General features: G+C 44.9%; 1 protein-coding gene across 1 annotated transcript in view; it reads right to left on the minus strand.

The window, feature by feature from the left end:
- The window catches only part of AFF3 (ALF transcription elongation factor 3), a 556,683-nt gene extending 539,319 nt beyond the window's left edge, over positions 1-17,364 (minus strand). The window contains exon 1 of the mRNA XM_057741064.1: positions 17,341-17,364. The gene's annotated coding sequence lies outside the window, so the exon portion shown is untranslated. The remainder of the gene's footprint in view (positions 1-17,340) is intronic.
- Between the last annotated feature and the right edge of the window lie 4,372 nt (positions 17,365-21,736).

A 21,736-nucleotide genomic window follows, 5' to 3' on the forward strand; every position in this document is an offset into this window, starting at 1 on the left:
GTACTGCAACTACTGAGCCCATGCACCTCAACTAGAGAGGCCACATGCTGCAAACTATAGAGTCCAAGTGCTCTGGAGCCCAGGCACCACAACTAGAGAGAAGCAGAGAAGAGCCTGCGCACCGCAACAAAGACCCAACGCAGCCAAAATTAAAAATAAATAAATTAAATTAAATTAAATATTTTTTTAAAGTTGATGAAATAAGAAATACAGATTTAGTATAATACTTCAAATCACAGATATAAACACAGGAAGAACAAAGATAATAATATAAATATCAGACACTGGATGTGTCCACGATTCTGGAAGGAGAGGGGTGGTTGTATTGAGCTAAATCCTCACCTTTCACATCCAGGAATCTGTAAATAATATCTTTTATTAATAAATTTTAAACATAGAGGGAACTATACTCCATATTTTGTAATTACCTACAAAGGAAAAGAATCTGAACAAATAGATATATATGTATGTATAATTGAATCACTTTGCTGTACACCTGAAACTAACACAACATTGTAAATCAACTACACTTCAATTAAAAAATATAGAGTGATAATCACATTGTCTATATGGAGGCAAGAGCAGTACTGAAAATGGAAACAACCTCTTAGAATGGGGACCTTGTTTGTCTCATTAGTCTGATGTCGTATCCTTGGTACCTAATACCTGGCACACCTGCTTGATAAATGGTGAAGGAAAAGTAACTGACTCTGGGAAACGGTGCTGGGAGTGGGGAGGTGAAGAGCCAGAGGCTGTCCCTTCCCAACACTGAATGGTTAGCAGATATTTGGTGAACAAAATGATCATTGTAAAAATACACAGGAGAATGGAGCAGACCATACAGAGCGGTGGTTTCCTTGGGGACGTGACCAGTAAGAGGAACCTGAGCAAGAGGCAGCCAGGGGAGGGAAGAGAGCTCCAGGTGGGAAACACATGGGAGGTCTCAGACAGAAAGAAGACCCCGGTGGCTAGGGCAGAGTGGGGGTGTGGGAGGGAAGCTCTGTGTGAGCTTGGGGAAGAGGAGGGACCAAGTCCGATAGGGCTTTGTCAGCCACATTTAGGATGCGGCAGATTTGATCAAGAAGTGACATTAAGAGCTGTGACTTGTCTGTATTCCCTTACCACCCACGAGGCTGGGAACTTCTGCCTCTGGGCATGCACTGGGGAGCAGAGCCCCCAAATAGCTCTGTTCTTGACCTATCGGGAAGGGACCCAGCTTGTGGATTTGCTTTTCAGCATCTAAAAACTCTGAGCTACCGAAGAAGAAGAAAGTGTTTTTTAGATAACTGAAGAGAATATGGTCCACTTATTCCATACATGGTGTGCTTATTGCAGACATCGAACGAGATAAGCTGAGAACACTGAGGGAAATGGCTGGATGTCCTCATCACCAAGGTGCTGGTACTTGTCAAGACATGGAGAGACAGTTTTAGCAGGAAGCAGAGGAACATTCTCAGGGCCATTAAGGCATTGATCACCAACAAAGCATGCTCCATTCGAGAAGCTGGAGGCGCGTTTACTGGGCTCTCAGGAGCCTGGGGCTGGGCCAGATGCCAAGGGGCACTGCATCGATATGGGCTCTACCCTAAAGAAGTGCCTATTCTTGGAAGACAGAAATAGATGTGGATGAACACAGATCCAGATTCTCACAGAGCACAAATGCTGTCTGGGGATTAGGATCCGTGCTCTGGGAAGCTGAATGAACTCTTCCAATTCACCAGGGTCCTCGTTAGTGCATCGAAGCAGTCATTTACTCAATGACAAGGGTTCACGGCGCTTTCTAAGGCACTTAACGTACTCCCAGGATGTTGGCTGCACATCAGGGGAATCCGGCTCACTAATCCTTAACACTTGTCATAATTATTTCTCCTTCCGTAACACTATTTTCCCCCTGAGAAACTCAAAATTATTACATAAGAAATGTAGAAATATAAGTCTGTGATTTTTTTTTAAATAAAATGTAGTCAGTGGCCCTGGGGAATTTTTGTAGCAACAGCCTCTCAAATCAATTATATTTTCTCATTTCGGGTTCCAATAATTGAATATTTTATTTCGATATTTATTTAATTTCTTTCCAAATGAAAAGGTGGAGTTCTGTTGACACACTGAGAAAGGAGAGTATTATTAATTAAGGTTGTTTAAAGTCGAAGATGAAAACAGTGTTGATGCGTATAAATCCATCTCAATGAGCTGTCAGGCTGCTCTGGGAGGTTACAGGATGTTGGAGGTAAGTTTGCAATCACGGTTCATCGAGTCAGAGAAAAAGTACCTGATGCCCCAGCCAGGTGTTTAGGATGATGGGTAAGGAATACCAGGTTCAGAAAGGTTGAGGACACTTGCCCAGGGCCACCGGCTGCTTGGTGGGCAGAGCCAGACCCAGACTAGGGTGTCTTTGATTCCTGGTGGGCGCTTCTTACTGACTCCCTGACCCCAGGACCTATTTGGCCTGACCTCTGAGCTTCAACCGTTGCTCTACACTCCCGCTGCACAAATGTTCTGAATGCCTGAATAAACAAGGCCTGACAGGAGCAGCCCCAAGGGGGTCCCTGCTCACAACTTGAGGCAGGTGAGCTACCCAGAGGCATGGAGAACTCTCAGGATGGGGTGCAGCTCAGGTAGGAGTCCGTACTAGTCAGCAATCATGGAGCAGGTAGATCTCTGACCCTCTCTTGCTAGCTCCCTTTCTCCGCTGGAGACTCCTTTATAACAGGTATGAACAATGTCACCCCTAGTTCTCTCTCACGCTCATTCTCTCCCTCTCTCCCCTCCCCTTGCCCATTCTCATGGGAAAAGTTCTCCAGGGGCTTCTGATGCTTTTAGTGGTTGGTTAAGGATGACCGGTGTGACCCACTCATGAAAGGTTAATTTCAGAGTTCAAGCAATGAGTTTCCCAGAGTCTGCCTGTTCCAACCCAGGCCACTGGAGATGCATAAATGATGCTTACTGTTATTGGGCCCAAAGGATGCTCTGAACACAGAGAACTATGATCTGTCTGCCTAAGTCAATCTCATGTTCTTTTCTTTATTCCCTGTGACATCAGAAGCCAAATTGGGAAACAAGGGCCAAAATTACAAAGAGGCTGATTTCACTCTGAAAGGAAGGATTTTCAAGTAATTGAAACTTTGGAAAAACGGAATGGCCGTATCAAAGGGCTGTGGGGTTTCCGTTGTCAGAGGTAGTTAAAGAGAATGGATGGCTACTTATCAAAATGTGTTGGAAAAGAGAGTATGGTTAGAACAGATGACCTCTAAGGTCTCAATGCTGATATATTTAATTTGTTTATCCTTCCTATGGACACATTTCTGGAGTTGGGTCAGAGGTCGGAGGTCAATGGTCAGGCACCTCCAATCCATCTGTCGCCTTGGCTAACCCAAGCTGGTCGTCCACTTGGTCACACCAGGAATGTGTGCGCTGTGGCACCAAAGAGAAAAGCTGAACGGAAGACAAGCTAAGGGGTCGGAGCTCCCTGATTTCAGCTACATCGTCACTGTGGACAAACTTAGCAGCGGCAACCACTTAACTAAACCAAAGGATCTATTTTGATGAGATTCTAAAACAAGAATCCCTAATGATTTTTCCCCCCTAGAATCACAGGAAAATGTGGCAGGGATATCATCATATCATTTGAATGTGTACCCACTTGCCAATTACTCTGGATTGATGCTTCCTGATGTAAACAATCAGCAGAACATAAAATCTAAATCATATATTTGACACTTTATTCAAGACCAAAAAGGATTGGCTATTTAGGCAAAAACATCAGCTTCATAGTTTCCCTGGCAAATGTGCTATCACTAAGTGGATATATATATAAAACAGTTGACATTATGAGCAAGTAACGGTCAGGCCATTCCAATGGGCAATTTACTCTCCAGGAAACCAATGGGGCCTGTGCTAGATGTATGCTCTTTTCCAGGTTACTCACAGCCATTTAGAAAATTACTATTGTTATTCACAAAATGCTCCACCAATCTGAGGAATTAACCCTCTTCCCCAACATGTCTCATTTACTTGTTCTTCAAGTAATAGGCATGTTAAAGCTGATGTGGGTCCAGTGTCTAAATAATAATAATAATAAAAGCTACTTGTTACTGAGTGCTTGCTCTGTTCCTGGCATTCTGAGTGTGTTACATACAACCTCATTAAGTCCTCACAACAACCCAGATGTGTTATGGTCCCTGTTTCAACTGAAGAGTAAACTGAGGCTCAGAAAGGAAAGTCATTTGCTGGTCAGAATGGCCACTGTCAAAAAATCTACAAAAAATAAATGCTGGAGAGGATGTGGAGAGAAGGGAACCCTCCTACACTCTTGATGGGAATGTAAACTGGTGCAGCCACTATGGAGAACAGTATAGAGGTTCCTTAAGAAACTAAAAACAGAGCTACTGTATGACCCAGCAATCCCACTCCTGGGCATATCACTAGAGAAAAACCATACTTTGAAAAGATACATGCACCGCAATGTTCACTGCAGCACCATTTACAGTAGCCAGGACATGGAAACAACCTAAATGTCCACCAATAGATGAATGGATAAAGAAGATGTGATACACATACAAAATGGAAAAAAAAACCAAAAAACGAAATAATCCCACTTGCAGCAACATGGATGGACCTAGAGATTATCATATTGAGTGAAGTAAGTCAGACACAGAAAGACAAATATCATATGATATCACTCACATGTGGGATCTAATTTAAAAAAATGATACAATTGAGCTTATTTACAAAACAGAAACAGACTTACATATATCAAAAACAAACTTATAGTTGCAAAAGAGGGGAAGTCCCTGGTGGCGAAGTGGTTAAGAATCCGCCTGCCAACGCAGGGGACACGGGTTTGATCCCTGGTCTGAGAAGATGCCACATGCTGTGAAGTAACTAAGCCCGTGTATCACAACTACTGAGCCCACATGCCACAACTACTGAAGCCCGCATGCCTAGAGCCTGTGCTCCACAACAAGAGAAGCCACTGCACTGAGAAGCCTGCGTAAAGCAGTGAAGAGTAGCCCACGCTCGCTGCAACTAGAGAAAGCCTGTGCAGCAACGAAGACCCAATGCAGCCAATAAATAAAATAAATAAAAAAATTTTTTAATGTATTATTATTAAAAAATTGGGGGGGCAATGTGGGTGGGAGGGATAAATCAGATGCTTGGGATGAACATACACACACTACTGTATATAAGATAGATAATCAACAAGGACCTTCTGGATAGCACAGGGAACTCAATACTCTGTGATAACCTATGTGAGAAAAGAATCTATAAAAAAGAATGGATATATGTATACGTACAACAGAACAACACTTTGTTGCACACCTGAAACTCACATAACATTGTCAATCAACTATACTCCAATACAGTTTTTAACAAAAGGGAAGTGATTTGCCCATGATGATACAGCGAAGTGCCGGATGAGTGACATTAACATCCTCATCCTGGAGGCACAGCTGGGATTTGAGACAAGGTCGTACACCCATCAAGGCCTTTACACTTGGCCTCTCTGTGGTTCTGCCTCATACAGCTTGCACCGTCCACGAGAAGGAGGTGGGTCACGGCCATGTGTCATGGCAGGAATCCTCGTCCTAAGGGAGCCGTGTTGTGTACGTTACACCTTCAGGAGCTCCCTATCAGTTAAGAGCATGTAGCACCTAAAACGAATGATTACGATGTAGTCTCCCAACTTGGATAGGGTGCACAGAGAAGTTTCTAGAAGCTCACTGATACATTCAGTGTTAATGAATCCACAGTTAGATTCTCAGTTTGCATGTCATCCTTCCTTAAACTGATGTGCCCAAGACTGCTGTGTGGGCAAGGCTCCGTGCCAGCTCTCCATTTCCATCTCCCCAGCACCCTTGCTTTCTGCTACACCAGACACTCCCCTCACCCATGCCTGGCCCATGTATGTGCCTAGGAGACATCTGTTCCTAGCGGTGCAGGCCCGGGGGCACAGGGCTTGGTGAGATGCTGGTGCCACTGTGAGAGCTGAAGAAAAGGTGTCCCTTTCTCCAGGCAAATGGAGCGTTGCCTGGATTTCAGCCCCTAGTCACACACTCAGCCATGTGCCCCTGCGCAGGTGGCTGCCATACAAATCTTCCTACGGTGCCTGGTGTGTTCATCACCTTAGAAATAAAAGCCCTGCACAACAATAGTTTCAAACAGTGATTTCCAGGAAGCCGCAGAGTACAGAGTTTTCTGGAGTTCTTTTAGGAGGCTTCTAAGCAAAATCACTAATGCATTTTCAGGCGATGAGATCGTTGGGCTGCCTTGTAGCTTCCTCAAGCATGTGCTGCCTCACAGGACAACCCAAGTGAGGCACCATCAGGACCGCAAACATGTCAGTGGAGAGGACAGAAGGGCATTTGCCAGTCAAGGAGGATAAGCGCTCACTCTTTATTACTAAACAAAGATTGTCAAGCATTCCTAAAGTACAAACATATAATTGCAGGCCAGACAACAATAAAGTCTGAATAATAGATTCATACAGTTAACAGCCAGAAATTCCACAGTAATGTTTTCAGTCCAGAGTTTCACAGACCCCCGATGGTAAACATGCTACTTGAAAAACAAAAAGATGGACTCAACAACCCAGTTCCCCAACATCCCTGTTCTTTTAAGAAGAGGGTACCCTCCCACTCCTGTGAAACTCAGACCCCACGGCCACACTTCATTATACTGTTCACTAAACTGAGGAATCGTCCTTTCAGTGTGTCCCTGGGAGTTTTCACAGCCCTTAAACTACTCAAATGAGTATGATTTTCAGTAGTATTATTGATATGATGTAAGAGCAGTTTTGCTGGGAAAGGCTGCCTTTTTAAATAGATTTCTCAAGAATTAAAGGGCTCCTGCAGCACCTTCTCTTCATCATAGTTATGAGTCAATGAGGGAAGAAGGCAGAGTACAGCCTGTGAAGTTGTGCAACACTTGCACCCCAAGGAATTAATGGATGGATGGACGGATGGTTGGATGGATGGATGGATGGATAGATGACGGATGGATGGATGGATGGATGGATGGATGGATGGTAGGATAGATGGATGGATGGATGGATGGATGGATGGATGGATGGATGGATGGAAGGATGGTAGGATAGATGGATGGATGGGTGAATGGATAGATGGATGGATGGATAGATGATAGATGGATGGATGGATGGATGGATGGATGGATGGATGGATGGACAGACGGATGGATAGATGGGTGAATGAATAGATGGATGGGTAGATGGATAGATGGATGGATGGATGGACGGACGGACGGATGAATGGATTGATGAAATAATGAATAAATATTTAAAAGCCCCATCTATGTGTCATACATGGCATTAGGAGATAATAATATGAAAAGCTAATGGTTATTCAGCACCGCTGTATGCCAGACACTTTTCTAAGAGAGGTACATATATTTGCTCTTTGAATTCACATGGCTTCCCCTTTTACAGAACTGAGTAGCTTGACTGCCACCACACAGCTGGTGGAATTTTTCTTCTGAAATGCTTATTAGGCTTTTATTTTTTTCTGAATTTACTTGGCAGAGCTCTCTCTATATTAAGGATAGTGTGTGCTCATTATATATTGAAGTATTTGTCCAAATTTGCTATTCATCTTTTCATTGCTTTTGTAGTGTTTTTGACAGAGTCAAATCTGTATCTTTATACTTCATTTATTTAGTATCAGGCTTACAAAAACCTTTCTCACCCCAAGGTTATTTAGTCTTCACCTGAATTTTCTCCAGTAATTTTTAAGCTTTATCATAACGCATTAAAAACTTTCTAGAACTTATTTTGGTTTAATGTATTAGGTATGCATCTAACTTTATTCTCCTCCCTACCACCCCAACAGTCAGACAGTGTCTCAACATCATTTAAAGAAAAGTTTCTTGTCCAATCATTCATCTTCTCAGCAAATATTTATCCAGAGCCTTCAATGAATAGACATTTTTCTAGGTCCTGGCGATACTTTACATTCTAATGGGAAGCAGCAGATAGTGACAACTAAACAGGTAATATATTAGGTGGTGCTAAACACAATAGACAAGGAGGGGCTGGAATGGCTTTCTTGGTTGAGGGTGGTCAAGGAAGGTCTCTCTGAAATGGTGACATTTGGGTAGGGACCTAAAGGAGGTGAGAGGCGACCCGTGTGCCCAGGAAAGGGCATGCCAGGCAGAGGGCAGGCACTGGACCATGAGGTGGGATTACGTTTGGTGTGTTCCAATCATGGCAAAGAGGCCACTCTAACTGAAGCTGTACCACAAATTAGGGGAAAGGGTACTAAAAATCAGAGGGGTGGCAGGAGTCAGACCATGTAGGACCTGATAGGTCATGGCAAGCTCGTTGAATATTGCTAATGGCTCACTGTAGCGGATTGCGTTTCCCAAAGGTGGTCATGGCAACATCCCGTATGTTCTTCTCCATCACGACATTGCCCTGCCCCTATCAAAAGAGCCTATGTCTCAACCTCTTTGAATCTGGGCAGGCCTGTTGACTGCTTTGGCCAATTAAATATGGTAGAAAGGATGCTATCACAGCCCCTTCCTCACATGGCAGCTTCCTCTTCCTGCCTCTTAGAGACAATCGCAATGGAAAAAGTGCACGAACCTCAAGACCTGCATTCTGTCCAAGCCACACGGAGAGCCCTGGAAGGTGAGCGCTCACAGGTGCCAGGATGTGAGTGAAGAAGCCACCTTGGAAGGGGGTCCTCCAGCCCAGCCAACAGTAAATTGCCCCAGTTCCTGACCTACGGGGTCCTGAGCAAAACTGCAAAGTTGTTTTAAGCCAGCATGTTTTTGGAGTACTTGGTTATGCAGCAATGGATACCTGGAACAGTGAGGTAAGGGGTTTTGAGCAACCATATGATTTGACTTCAGTTTTACAAGAATTCCTTTAGAGCTTCCCAGGTATCACAGTGGTTAGGAATCCGCCTGTCAATGCAGGAGACATGGGTTCGAGCCCTGGTCTGGGAGCATCTCACGTGCTGTGGAGCAACTAAGCCCATGCGCCACAACTACTGAGCCTGCGCTCTAGATCCCACGAGCCACAATTACTGAGCTCATGCTCCGCAACTACCAAAGCCTGCATGCCTAGAGCCTGAGCTCCGCAACAAGAGAAGCCACCGCAATGAGAAGCCCGCGCACGGCAACGAAGAGTAGCCCCCAGTCACCACAACTAGAGAAAAGCCCACACGCAGCAACAAAGACCCAATGCAGCCAATATATAAAAATAAATAAATGAATAAACATATATATATATATATAAAGAATTCCTTTAGGTCTGTGCTGAGAACAGGATGAAGAAGGCAGCATGTGGGAAGGAGACTGGTTTGCAGAGCAGGTAAGAAACCCAGGAGGTTGAGCGCTGAGAAGGGATCCAACTCTGGATATATTTCAAAGGACGTGTGAATGGGATCTACTGATGGATTCAATGTGGACTGCGAAAGAAAGAAGTGAAGGATGGCTTCAGGGGGCTGGCCTGACCCTGGAAGAATGAAGGGGACTGGCTGATGTGTGAGGCAGCAGGGTTGGGACTGGGGAAATCAGGAATTCTGTTTTGGACATGCTAAGACTATGAGGCTGAACACACATTTAAGTGGAGATGCTGAGTGGTGTGGGACAGCAGGGTGTCTAGTCAGAAAAGAGATCAGGGCTGGGAGAAGTCATTTTGGACATCGCTGGTGTTTCAATGGTCATATTGGACCAGATGGCCTGGGGAGTGAATGCAGACAGAGCAGAGATAGATGTTGGAGGACTGAGCCCTGGGCACTCCAGCATCTAGACACAGGGAAGAGCTGGAAAAGGAGCCTGAACAGGAGACCAGTGAGATAGGATGAGAAGGAAGAGACGGATGTTCTGGAGGCAGAAGAAGAAAGTATTTCAAGAAGGAAGACAGAGATTACTGTGTCAAAGCCGCTGAAGAATCATGCCAAATGAGGACTGACCATTCTTTCATTCTCGATATGACTGTCCTCATTCTTGCTATTACTGATTTCAAAAGATGCTTTTATCACACGGTATATTTGCGTGTGCATGAGAGCATGTGTGTGTGCACTTTCTCTTCTCTCCCATCGATCTGTTTATCCATCTGGTACTATATGACCACTGAAACTTTCACAGTTGACAAGGCAAGCACCATGTCTGCCCCCACCTTTTCTTCAAAAATATCCTTGTTATTCTTTAGAATTTTTGATTGGAATTTTATTGTCCCCTCCCAAGCATTGGGAATTTTATTTTACACATTTTTTGCATACAAATTAGATTGGTGAGAATTCATATTGGCTTATCTAGTTTCCAAGTGCTGTGGGTTTCCATCTTTAAAAATTTTTTTAATTAATTTTTATTGGACTATAGTTGCTTTACAATGTTGTGTTAGTTTCTACTGTACAGAAAAATGAATCAGCTATACATATACATATATCTCCTCTTTTTTGGTGTGTTTCCATGTATATGCTTTACGTCTCTAAGCAGATCTCTTTTTCATAAAGGTCTCGTGTTTTCTCTTAGGTTCTTTTCTAGGTATTTACATTGCAGTGGCTTTTGTGAATTATATCCCTTCTTACTGGTTATTTTTGCTGTAAGAAATCTATTCATTTTTGTATGAAGAATTCTCTTATTATTTCTAATGATTTTACAGGTGATGCAAGCAGATTTCAACACCTTTGCTATTGTCATGGGCAATTCCAGCTTTGGAATCACAGAGCCAATGTATAAGACTGTCCCAATTTCTGTTGATAAAAATCATTCCTAGTTTGGAGAATGGGATTTAATGCGTCAGTATTTCAAAGTGTTTCCCAAAAAACTCCATGATTCCCAGGTGCTCCTGGAATGACTGCAGCCACACATCTCAATTTGTCCCACAGTCCCAATTTCAAATATTTTTGCCTTTGTTAACCCCTGAGTCAGACCATATGTCCTTTGATCTTTGCTTCAAAAAATATTGTCATGCTATTTAGAAACAGGGACAGCCCAGGCAAAGTTATAACATATGGGATGTTTTGCCTCTGAACCCCTAACTTTCCCCTTAGAATTCTTCCCAGTTATGTGCGTCTGGGGGGCGTGCGCGCGCACGCGCGCGCACACACACACACACACACACACACACACACACACACACACACGGACACGGTAGTGTCCTGGAAGAAAATGATTTCATTCAAATAATACTACATGTCAGGCTTCTTAGCTGGCGCAGTGGTTAAGTATCCGCCTGCCAATGCAGGGGACACAGGTTCGATCCCTGCTCTAGGAAGATCCCACATGCCACAGAGCAACTAAGCCCGTGTACCACAACTACTGAGCCTGTGCTTTAGAGCCCATGAGCCACAACTATTGAGCCCATGTGCTGCAACTACTGAAGCCCACGCACCTAGAGCCCGTGCTCCGCAACAAGAGAAGCCATGGCAATGAGGAGCCTGCACACCCCAATAAAGAGTAGCCCCCACTCACCGCAACTGAAAGAAAAGCCTGCGCACAGCAGAAAAGACCCAACACAGCCAATAAAATAAATAAATAAATAAATAAATTTATTAAAAAAAAAAATAATACCACATGTGCTGCTTCTGTGCAGCCTGGACTCAGGGTCGCCCTAAGGCTGGTTGGAGTGGAAGGTTTCAGAGCTGGGGAACCTGGGTTTGAGCCCCACATCTAACTATGAACTTAGCGGGCAGGTCACTTAACCTCTTGGAGTCTCTGTCCTCCATATGTAAAAGGAGTGTGTAATATCTACACTGCGAGGCTGTTGTGGGGACTCAGAAAATGACTCTAAAGTGCTCGACCCAGGTAGGAGCTAAGGAGACAGTACCTATTCCTTTGATTTACAAGGAGGTTGCGTATTCTTGCTCAGGTCCTTAAGAAAATTCCTTGGTCTCTTACTCTACTCCCAGCTGTAGAAGCAAAGCAAACAGAACTGAGGATGCAGGAAGCAATGGGGGGTTAATTTCCTGATTCTCCCATGTGTACACCTATCTGTGCAAACAAACCATCAAAGGCTGATCTCTCCCAGCAATAACAAACCAGCCTCCACTCAGCGACTGCCGTGCAGGAACCATGTGGAAGACACTGTCGCTTTTTGCTGTCACCATCCAAGCATCCACCCCTTCCTATTAGCACTCCAGCTTTCCTTTGGGGAAGCCCTCCCTGTGCCTAGCTTGAAGTCAAGTGGATGGATCTGACCTTTCCCTGGGTACAGGCACGTGACCTAGACGAGGCTCATACCTCTCTCCCTTCTTCCCGGGATCCTCTATCTTACATAAGTGATGCTCCAATGTGGGAACAGTCGAGGTCATATCTGTGACAGGGGTGGCCACGTTACATGGCCCATCCTGTGCCCGCATTTCCACTGCTGTGGTTCTTAATGGTGTTCTTCCTGCATGGCCTTCAGGTCCCCTTGCTGCTCTACTTTAAGCCTGGTCAGTCCCCAAAATTGTTCCAAAAGATGGTCTTTTTATTGAGCACAGCTCAATGTGGTTTCTTTCCCTTGCCAACATGAGCAGTCTGATGCAGCCAGATTCCCAGAGGAAAATAAGAAAGGGAGGCTCATTCCACTGGAGAATTCTCTCTTACTGTGGTCAACATCCAGGGCTTGGGAGAAAGGCGAAATCTTAAAACACATCGCTAAATGGGACAGGACCACTGAGCTGAAGTTAGGCATCACCATGTGAGAGAGGATTTGGGAGTAGAATGCCTTTTTATTGGGACCTCCCTGGCAGTTCAGTGGTTAAAACTTTGCCTTCCAATGCAAGGGATACAGGTTCGATCCCTGCCTGGGGAGCTAAAATCCCACATGCCTTGCAGCTAAAAAACCAAAACATAAAAAACAGAAGCAATATTGTAACAAATGCAATAAAGACTTAAAAAAATGGTCCACATCCAAAAAAGAAATCTAAAAAAAAAAAAAGAATGCCTTTTTATCATCGAAGAGGGCCGGAGGGTGGAGGAGCAGAAGAGGGGTAGCAAATAGTAACTGACAATAAAAACCATCAACTCAAACACAAACTCCTGTGCACTTTTAGGAGGACTTGAAACAATTTCTTTTTTGGGGATGGGGGAAAGAAAATGCTCTATTTGCCCTTTCTCTCTTATTATGCATTATCTCAGCATTGCTTCTTGGCCCTGAGAAAGCTGCCACGAAGGGTTTTACTAGTTATCTGATTGTCATCCTACTTACCGCCATGGGAGTTTAAGCAGAATCTAATTGGTAACATATTGTTGATTGAGTTCAGTGCCATATGATAGAGATTTAAATCCTGGTAATTTTTCCAGAAAGAAAGAAAATCTGTCAACGGGCTACAGCAGAGGAATAGCAATAAATCAAATTGTCACGTTTATTAGTTATTGCAGGAGTCTGGTTGTCTTGTATTCATTATAACCCACCATTTTTAGCACCGATAAAAACTATAAAGAGAAATAGTCGCGCAAGGTGCTTTCTAATTGGTGTAGATTTGTACACAAATACCTGCTTGTATTTTAATCATGAGAAAAATGGGGCTATTTCACGTTAAAAGGAACATGTATTTTGACTGCTTGCAAAGTGAGGGATAATGTGTTTAGTCTTTTATGAAGCTATGTTTTAAAACATTGGGAATCAACTCGCTAATAATCAAGAAAAGAAAATAAGGATTTCCCTGGTGGCACAGTGGTTAAGAATCCACCTGCCAGTGCAGAAACATGGGTTCAATCCCTGGTCTGGAAGATCCCACATACCGTGGAGCAATTAAGCTCGTGCACCACAACTACTGAGGCTGTGCTTTAGAGGCCATGAACCACAACTACTGAAGCCCATGAGCCTACAGCCCGTGCCCCGCAACAAGAGAAGCCACCTCAGTGAGAAGCCCACGCAGCGCAAGGAAGAGTAGCCTCCGCTCATTGCAACTAGAGGAAGCCCGCAGGCAGCAACAAAGACCCAACACAGCCAATAAATAAATTAATTAATTAAAATAAATTTAAAAAGAAAAGAAAGAACAGAAAACCACTGGGGTAACACCATTTGCTTATCAGGTTTGCAAAAAATTAAAAGAACTGATAAAATGATGGCACTAAAGGATTTGTAGATAAACAGTCTCTGCAGTTTTATTTGGAATGCTTAAAAATGAAAAAATAAATTAATTTTCCATATGTGAGACTGGTTAAACGAATTATGGAATATCAGTACCAGAGTGTGCAAAGTAGTCATTTGAAAGAATAGGTTAAGTCATACTTAATGACATGCCATGAAGAACCAAGATCATTTGCACTTTTCCTTTTCTTTTAACTTGCCTTTTTTGAGAGTCACTTTCAACATTTTTTCTTACATGAATCAGAAATATATAATAGCTATAGAGTTACCATATGATCCGGCAAGCCCACTCCTGGGCACATATCCAGAAAAGATGAAAACTCTAATTCGAAAGATATATGTACCCCAATGTTCACAGCAGCACTACTTACAATAGCCAAGACATGGAAGCAACCTAAGTGTCCATCAATAGATTAATGGATAAAGATGTGACACATATATACAATGGACTATTACTCAGCCATAAAAAATGAAATAATGTCATTTGCAGCAACATGGTTGGACCTAGACATTATTATACCAAATGAAGTAAGTGAGACAAAGACAAATATCATATGATATCGCTTATATGTGGAATCTAAAAAAATGATACAAATGAACTTATTTCCAAAACAGAAATAGACTCACATACATAGGAAACCACTTATGGTTACCAATGGGGAAAAGGGGGGAGGGATAAATTAGAGCTTGGGATTAACAGATACACACTACTATATATAAAATAGATAAACAACAAGGACCCACTGTATTGCACAGGGAACTATATTCAGTATCTTGCAATTACCTATAATAGAAATGAATCTGGAAAAGAATATAGATAGATAGATAGATAGATAGATAGATAGATAGATAGATAGATAGATAGATAAACTGAATCATTTTGTTGTATACCTGAAACATTATATAAATCAATTGTGCTTCAATATACTGGCATTTTACATATGTAGCCTCACTGAAATCTCATTAAATGCTGTGAACTATGTAGGGCAGTTTATTTTACCCACTTTACAGATAAAGAAACCAAAGCTTGGAAGATAAAGTGACTTGCTGAAGGAGCCCCACAGCTGTCAACCTCAGGAGGAAGGGTACAAGCCCAGAAGTTCTTCCTCTGAACTGCAGAGCAGAATAGAGGGTCTGGAAACACAGACCAGCATCCAGCTCCCTGCCACACCTTTAAGTCTCAATGTGACTCTGAACTTGTTTCTTAGTTTCCTGAGACTCTGCTCCCTCATCTGTCATATTCCATTACCACTTAGCTCACATTGTAGGGGTGACGTGGGGAGCAGAGTTCAGAGATAGTTAAATCCCAGCTCTGCACGCTTAGACCAGCTCTCAGCTTTCTTCTAAAACAGGCACCATCACACAAGGGATCTCATGCAAGACACGAGAGAAGGCGTGTAACATGAAAGCACATGCTTTCCACATGAGAGGCACTAAACACAGGCCATTGACCATCACGCGGGTGTCACGGTAACACGTATCTGCTTTTGGTTGCTGTACACACAGACATACAACATGTGTAAGAACTCAAGAGCTCGTGGAATCAAGTCCACTGAATTCCAGGGGGCCTTGTGGGGGAGGGGCACCCCTGAGCCTTTCTCATCTCCTGTTCACGACACCGCTGCAGGGTAAAGGACTGCATGTTGGTGTCGTGGCTCTGACCTCTTGTGTGTCTCCCTCTACATCCATCTACACAGCCCCCTTTCCCACGTTTAATCTCTTCCTCCTGCCATTCCCCTTCAAATCTGACAATTTAGTTGCACAAAAACTGGCGATCACAATAAGAATAATAATGGGCGCCTACCCGAATGGGGCCCTTCCAAAGTGCCATCCTCCACGCACCTGACCTGTGTTAGCTCACCTAACCCTTATTTAGATATAGACTATTATCGGAGAGATGATTACTGCACCCATTTTACAGATACCGGAACCCCACAGGCAGGTGTAGTGACTTGCCCAAAGCCACAGGAAGTGGTAGAGTTGGGACTTGAACCTAGAGGTCTAGCCAGCGAGCAATGGATATGTTTTCCATTTTCCAAATGCAAAATAAATAAAAATATGCATATAACTGAACACGAAATGCAGTTAATGCCCAGAGCAAGGGAATGGCAGTGACAGAAACAAAACCAAAACCTTAGAATGTGAGTCTCTGTGCTACTTTTACTCTAATAACCTCACTTTAGTGATATGGGAAACCTGACAGCCCTACATAAGGGAAGGTACTCTCCCTCAACTTTGCACCAAGAGCCCAATACTTTGGGCAAAAGCAGAGACCATCGTTTTTTTTTTTTTTTTAAATTGAGGATCCAGTGTGTACACTCAAGACTCAACGAATGATTGTACTGCTACCTTTTTGTTGATGTGGGTGTGAGTTAACATCTGGCCTTTAGCTAATTCCTGCTGCAATATCAGGTCCAGAACTACCCAAACAGTTTCCATCCCTTGGGATTTTCACCCCTTCGAATAAAAGGCACTATAAAACACACATCCAAATATGATTTCACTTTCATATTTGTAAGACTTGAATAGCAAGGAATTCACATTTTAGGGAAAAAAAATCCTTTGTCACACCATTAACTCTCTAGTTTCAAAAATATGGTCACTGTTGCTATTTTGTATTATATATAGGTCTTTATGTGCCATGTGTGTATGCCTGTATACACACATCATGTGGCATGCACACATGCACACACACACACACACACACACACACACACACACACACAGACATAATGTGCTGTCCAAGGAATACGAACGGTGCTGCCAGCCCCTGCCGATGAGGAGGCCTTGCGTCCCGAGTCGTTTCTGTAGGCGTGGCGGTGGCCTCAGGGTGGGCCCTGCATACTCTCTCCTTCCTGTGCCCAGGCCTCAGAGATCACTCACTGGGGCCATGCACTGGGGTCCAGTCTGTGACTATGTCATGGGCTCTTTATCTGCGGTGGAGCCAGTGGCCTACGTGGAGTTCAGACATACTTTTCCTGAGGCCCATGGGCCCAGCCGCCATCACAAATGTGTGTACACCTGCTCAGACCCGGACTGTGCGTCCTTTACCAGCTACCCCCACGTGAATGCTGTGACCTTTCTGGACCACATTCCAAGACTGCCTCCCCATTCGGTCCAGCCACTCACCCGAGGCTGGGTTCTCTCTGTGGGGCAGGTTGACAGTCCCTGTTGCCCGGCCCTGAGGAGCTTGGGCCAGGCTCCTCTGAGTCACCCCGAAGGGCACAAAGGAAGGGTCACTTCTTTTCCACCCAAGGCAGCCTGGAGGGCCCAGACGCTCTTTGGCTTGACCTTACCTCTCAACTCACAGGCTCCTTTTCTTTTTCTCCCACATAAGCTGTGCAACGTCTTTCTTCTGAGGCTGAGGGTGCAGCTCCCGTCTCCTGGGCAAGCTTTCTGAATGGCACTTTCTGTATAAACAGGAAGAGTGTGTGTGGTCACCACTGAAGTGTGCAGGTGTTGATAGAGGATGTGAAAGTGTGGAGGCGAGTGACTAAACCAGCCAATGGCGTTTCCCCACAGCCTCTCACCCACAGCAGGGCAAGGTCTACCAGAAGGCTGGAAGCAGCAGCCTGCGCCACCCTCTGGGGGACTGCCTGACACAAACCAGAAGCATGTGGTCAGGGAGGCCAAGGAGAAGTTCTCTGTTGCTCTGTCTCTCCCTAAGTCTATGCAAACTCTTTAGAAGAGTCCCAGAAACCTTTTTGAACCCCTTAAGTATATTCTTATCATCAGGTGTGCTGACTTAGATGGGCTACTTAACTTGTCCAAAACTCTGCTGGTTCTCCCAAACTGCCTGGACATCCAAGACATCAGAACTAAAAGCCTCATCCTGCTTCTGGACTGTAATAAGCTTTCCAGAATTTTCTAGGGTCAAGATGCACTGGGAGAGAGGAGAAAGAGCACTAGATGAGAAATCAGACCACCCAAGGCTGCTCTACGTGAAGGGTTTTTACCTCCTGTCTCCACCCACCAGTATGGCTCTCTGCTGCATGCCCTTGCCTCCCCCCCACCATTCATCTCCAGAATTACTTTCACTAATGTCACCAGGGAACTTAGCCAATGGACACTTTTTCAGTTCCTGTCTTGTCTTCCTGTAGTGTTTGACACCTGTGACCACGTCTTTCCTTCTGAAACTTTCCCCTTGGTCCTGGGACTCCAAACTCTCCGGGTGGTGGTTGGGTAATTTCTCTCATTGTCAGGCTTCCAATCCTCTCCTAGCATCTTAAATTTTGCCCTTCGCCAGGGCTCCGTCCTCAGTCCAGTAGTTCATGTTCTCCCGAGTAACCTCTTCTATACTCCAGATGCTGCTTCCCAAACCCACATCCATCTATTCCCAAGTCTCTGCTGCCCCTCCAGGGCATCACCTGGGCACCAGGTTAAATTGTCCAGAATGAGACCTTGGTCTGGACCCCCCACCCCCACCCCAGCCTGCATCACTTCCCGTGTGGCCTGTGAAACCCTTCCTACCTTGTTCCCAACTTGCTTCTAGATTCCCACTCCTGAGCGTGCCTCCTTCTGGCCTCTTGCTCTGCCCTTGGCTAATACGGCTTTTACAGACTAGACTCTCAGTTTCCTGGTCCAGATGGGACCACCTATTCATATCCTCAGGCTGGATGCACTTCTGGACACGCCTAGACACTCCCCACCCAGACCTATGCCAACCCTCGGGAAATGAACCCAGTGTTGACCACATCAAGTCCCCAATATGGGAAAGCATTTTTTTTTCCTATATCCAAACCAGAAATGGGGAGTCTTTCTGCCTTCTTCCCTCTTCCACAGACTCCTCAACCTCCAATCATCAAGCTCTATCAATTCTACCTCTTAAATCATACCTCAAACCCGCTCTCCCTTCTCCTTTCCCATAGCCACGCCCTTCCTCCAGACCTTGATATCAAAGGGGTGCATGCACCCCAGGTATACGAGCAAGTCACTGAGGTGTGCAAGGAGAAGACTGGACTATCTACTCACATTTCTTATTTGTCTGCATGAGGTTAAGACTCACATAAAATTTACCATTAACCATTTTGACAGGTATCACAGTGGCATTGACCATAGTTGCAAGATTGTATTGCTACAAATACCACCTCATCTAGCCCGAGACTCACATTTGTTTTCACGGCATCTTTTCTTTCTTTTCTTTGGCACACGGGCTTAGTTGCTCCGCAGCATGTGGGATCTTCCTGGAGCTGGGATCGAACCCGTGACCTCTGCATTGACAGGCGGATTCTTAACCACTGCGCCACCTAGGAAGCCCTCACGGCATCTTTTTAGTGTTTGCTTTCTGTGGATGTTTTAACGCACATGATGCATGAATACCGTCATACTGTGATCATTTGTGAATAATCACACACCTACCGGGAATGTGTTGTAACCGAGGAAGGTGTGTGATCAGACAGGTGGACATACCTGGCTGCCCGACAAATCACCCAGGGACAGGCTCCGGAGTATATTCCCAACTGCCTCCACATTTTCTTTGTCGAAACAGCACAAATGATACCATGATACTCTCCTCACTTTCTCCCAGACCTCACACCCTTCAATGGCTCCCCATCACCTCCAGGAAAATGCCCCCAAGTCCCATCACTGGGCGGGCAAGGTGCCTGATGCAGTAGCCTCTGCCCTCTCCAGGACCATCTCTGCTACGCCCATGACCTACTTCCCTCTTCGCTACCCAAGACCACCGCACCAGTGGTGATTTCCTGAACGCACAGGCTATGCTGAGCCACTCTGTCTTCTCCCATGTCATTTCCTCTTTGGGGGATGCCTTTCTCTCTATCGGCTATCTGGCAAGTCTCTGTGGATACTAAAAACCCTTTCTCGTTACTCGTCTCTGAGGCGGAATTCATTATGCCTGTGTGCCGCCACTGTAGCATTCGCCTCCGCGCTGGGTGGTACTCTGGGTGATTTGGTGGTTAAGGAGGTGGGATCTGAAAAAAAAAAAAAGAGCGTGGGATCTGATGTTAGAAAGACTTGGGTTTGAACCCTGCCTCTGCCACTTACTGGCTGTGGTCCCTTGGGCACATAACTTCAGCTTCCTCGTCTACACAATACCCATGTCACGGAGCGATGGTATAAATTCAACAACATCGTGTCCAAACAGGATGTAACAAATATTCAGTAAGCGGTGCGGATTATCGTTATGGCTATTTTGTTTGTTTACCTTACTACTCAGAAAACTCCTTATAAAATGCATCTATTTCACACCAAGGAGAGCTACTCCTGATAAGGCAGAATGCTTTATTTAAAAAAAAAAAAAGTTCATTCTTTAGTGTACATTTGTAACAGAAGGTCAGAGAATGCATTTCCTGCCAGCTGTCGAGGGTGGGCCTGTGCAAACATCCCCAGCCAGGCCTCCTCCACTGCCCTTCCACTCACCTCCCACCACCTGCCCGCCCAGCAATAACCCACCACTGGCAGGTTGCTGAATGTCCTGGGCTGTATCTTGTCACTGTGCTTTTGTACGAGCTCCTCACTGTGCTGGCCCTGGCAGGGGGCACTCAGGGGAGACTGCCTGCCCCTCCTGGCCGGCATCCCTGTGTTCCCTGTACAGACATCCTGGCCCTGGACCTGGGATGTGAGCAGCGACAAGTCCAAACCACTATATATAAAACAGACCAACAGCAAGGTCCTACTGTAGAGCACAGGGAACTATAACCTGTAATGGCAAAGAATATGAAAAAGAATATACAAATGTGTAAAATTGAATCACTTTGCTATACACCGGAAACTGACACAACATTGTAAATTAACTATAAATAAAAATAATAAAATAAATAAATAACTATCAATTTTAAAATTACTTTTTAAAAACACAAAAACCAAGTCCCTGAAGGTGGGGCTGGTCACAAATGCCTTCATACAGATTTATTTCCCAGCCTCCGGGAAAATATCTGACACGATGTTTAATGAAAGTGCTTCCTCTAGCACAACACCCATCACACTTAGTTACTTACAATCAGTTACTTAGTTGTGCTTCTTCTCAGGGAGGCTGGGGGCTTTGCCAGTTAGGGGTGGCACCAGCCCTCACCACACCTGTCTTGGCATGACCTCGGCACATAATAGGCCCTCAGTAAGTGTTTGTTGAGGGAGCCCGTGAATGAAAAGGTTATTACACTGCAGTTGGGTGAAACCAATTATGACCCAGGTTCTGTCATGTGTTAATTTTGTCCTGTTGTGTAACCTGGAGCAAGTTATATCTCAGAACTGCATTTTCCTCGACTGTAAAATGGGAAGCACAAGACACATCCTCCCATAGGAACAGGACATTGCCGAAGCAGGTTGTAAACTGCAAAGCCCTTTGTGAAAGTGATGCTGCTGGGTGTGTTTGGAGCTGGGAGCAGGAAGTGATGCTAGAGGATAACGGAAGAGATGAAGGCAAATGCTCTGCGCCCAGCAGGTCAATGGCAGGATGCCCAACCCCAAACATCCCCTGCCTCTCCAGCAGGAGAAAGTCGGGGCTTCACCTCTGCCCCAGGGAAGGGCTGTGTTTGCAGGGCTGCTGTTCCCCTGAGCCAGTTCCCTGGGTACTCAGCAAAGTTCTCAAGCCCTCCCTGGAGGGAAGTGATGCATCCTACTTTCTCATGTCCCACGATGGGGAATGAGAGCACAGGAAACATGGCTGGTCCTGTCTGCCGGGACCAGGAAACGAGCCCACGTGGGCTGCACTCGCTGGACCATGAGGGGCTGCAT

The sequence above is a fragment of the Hippopotamus amphibius genome, chromosome 7 (genome assembly GCF_030028045.1).
Source record: "Hippopotamus amphibius kiboko isolate mHipAmp2 chromosome 7, mHipAmp2.hap2, whole genome shotgun sequence".
In the NCBI taxonomy this organism is placed as follows: Eukaryota; Metazoa; Chordata; class Mammalia; order Artiodactyla; family Hippopotamidae; genus Hippopotamus; species Hippopotamus amphibius.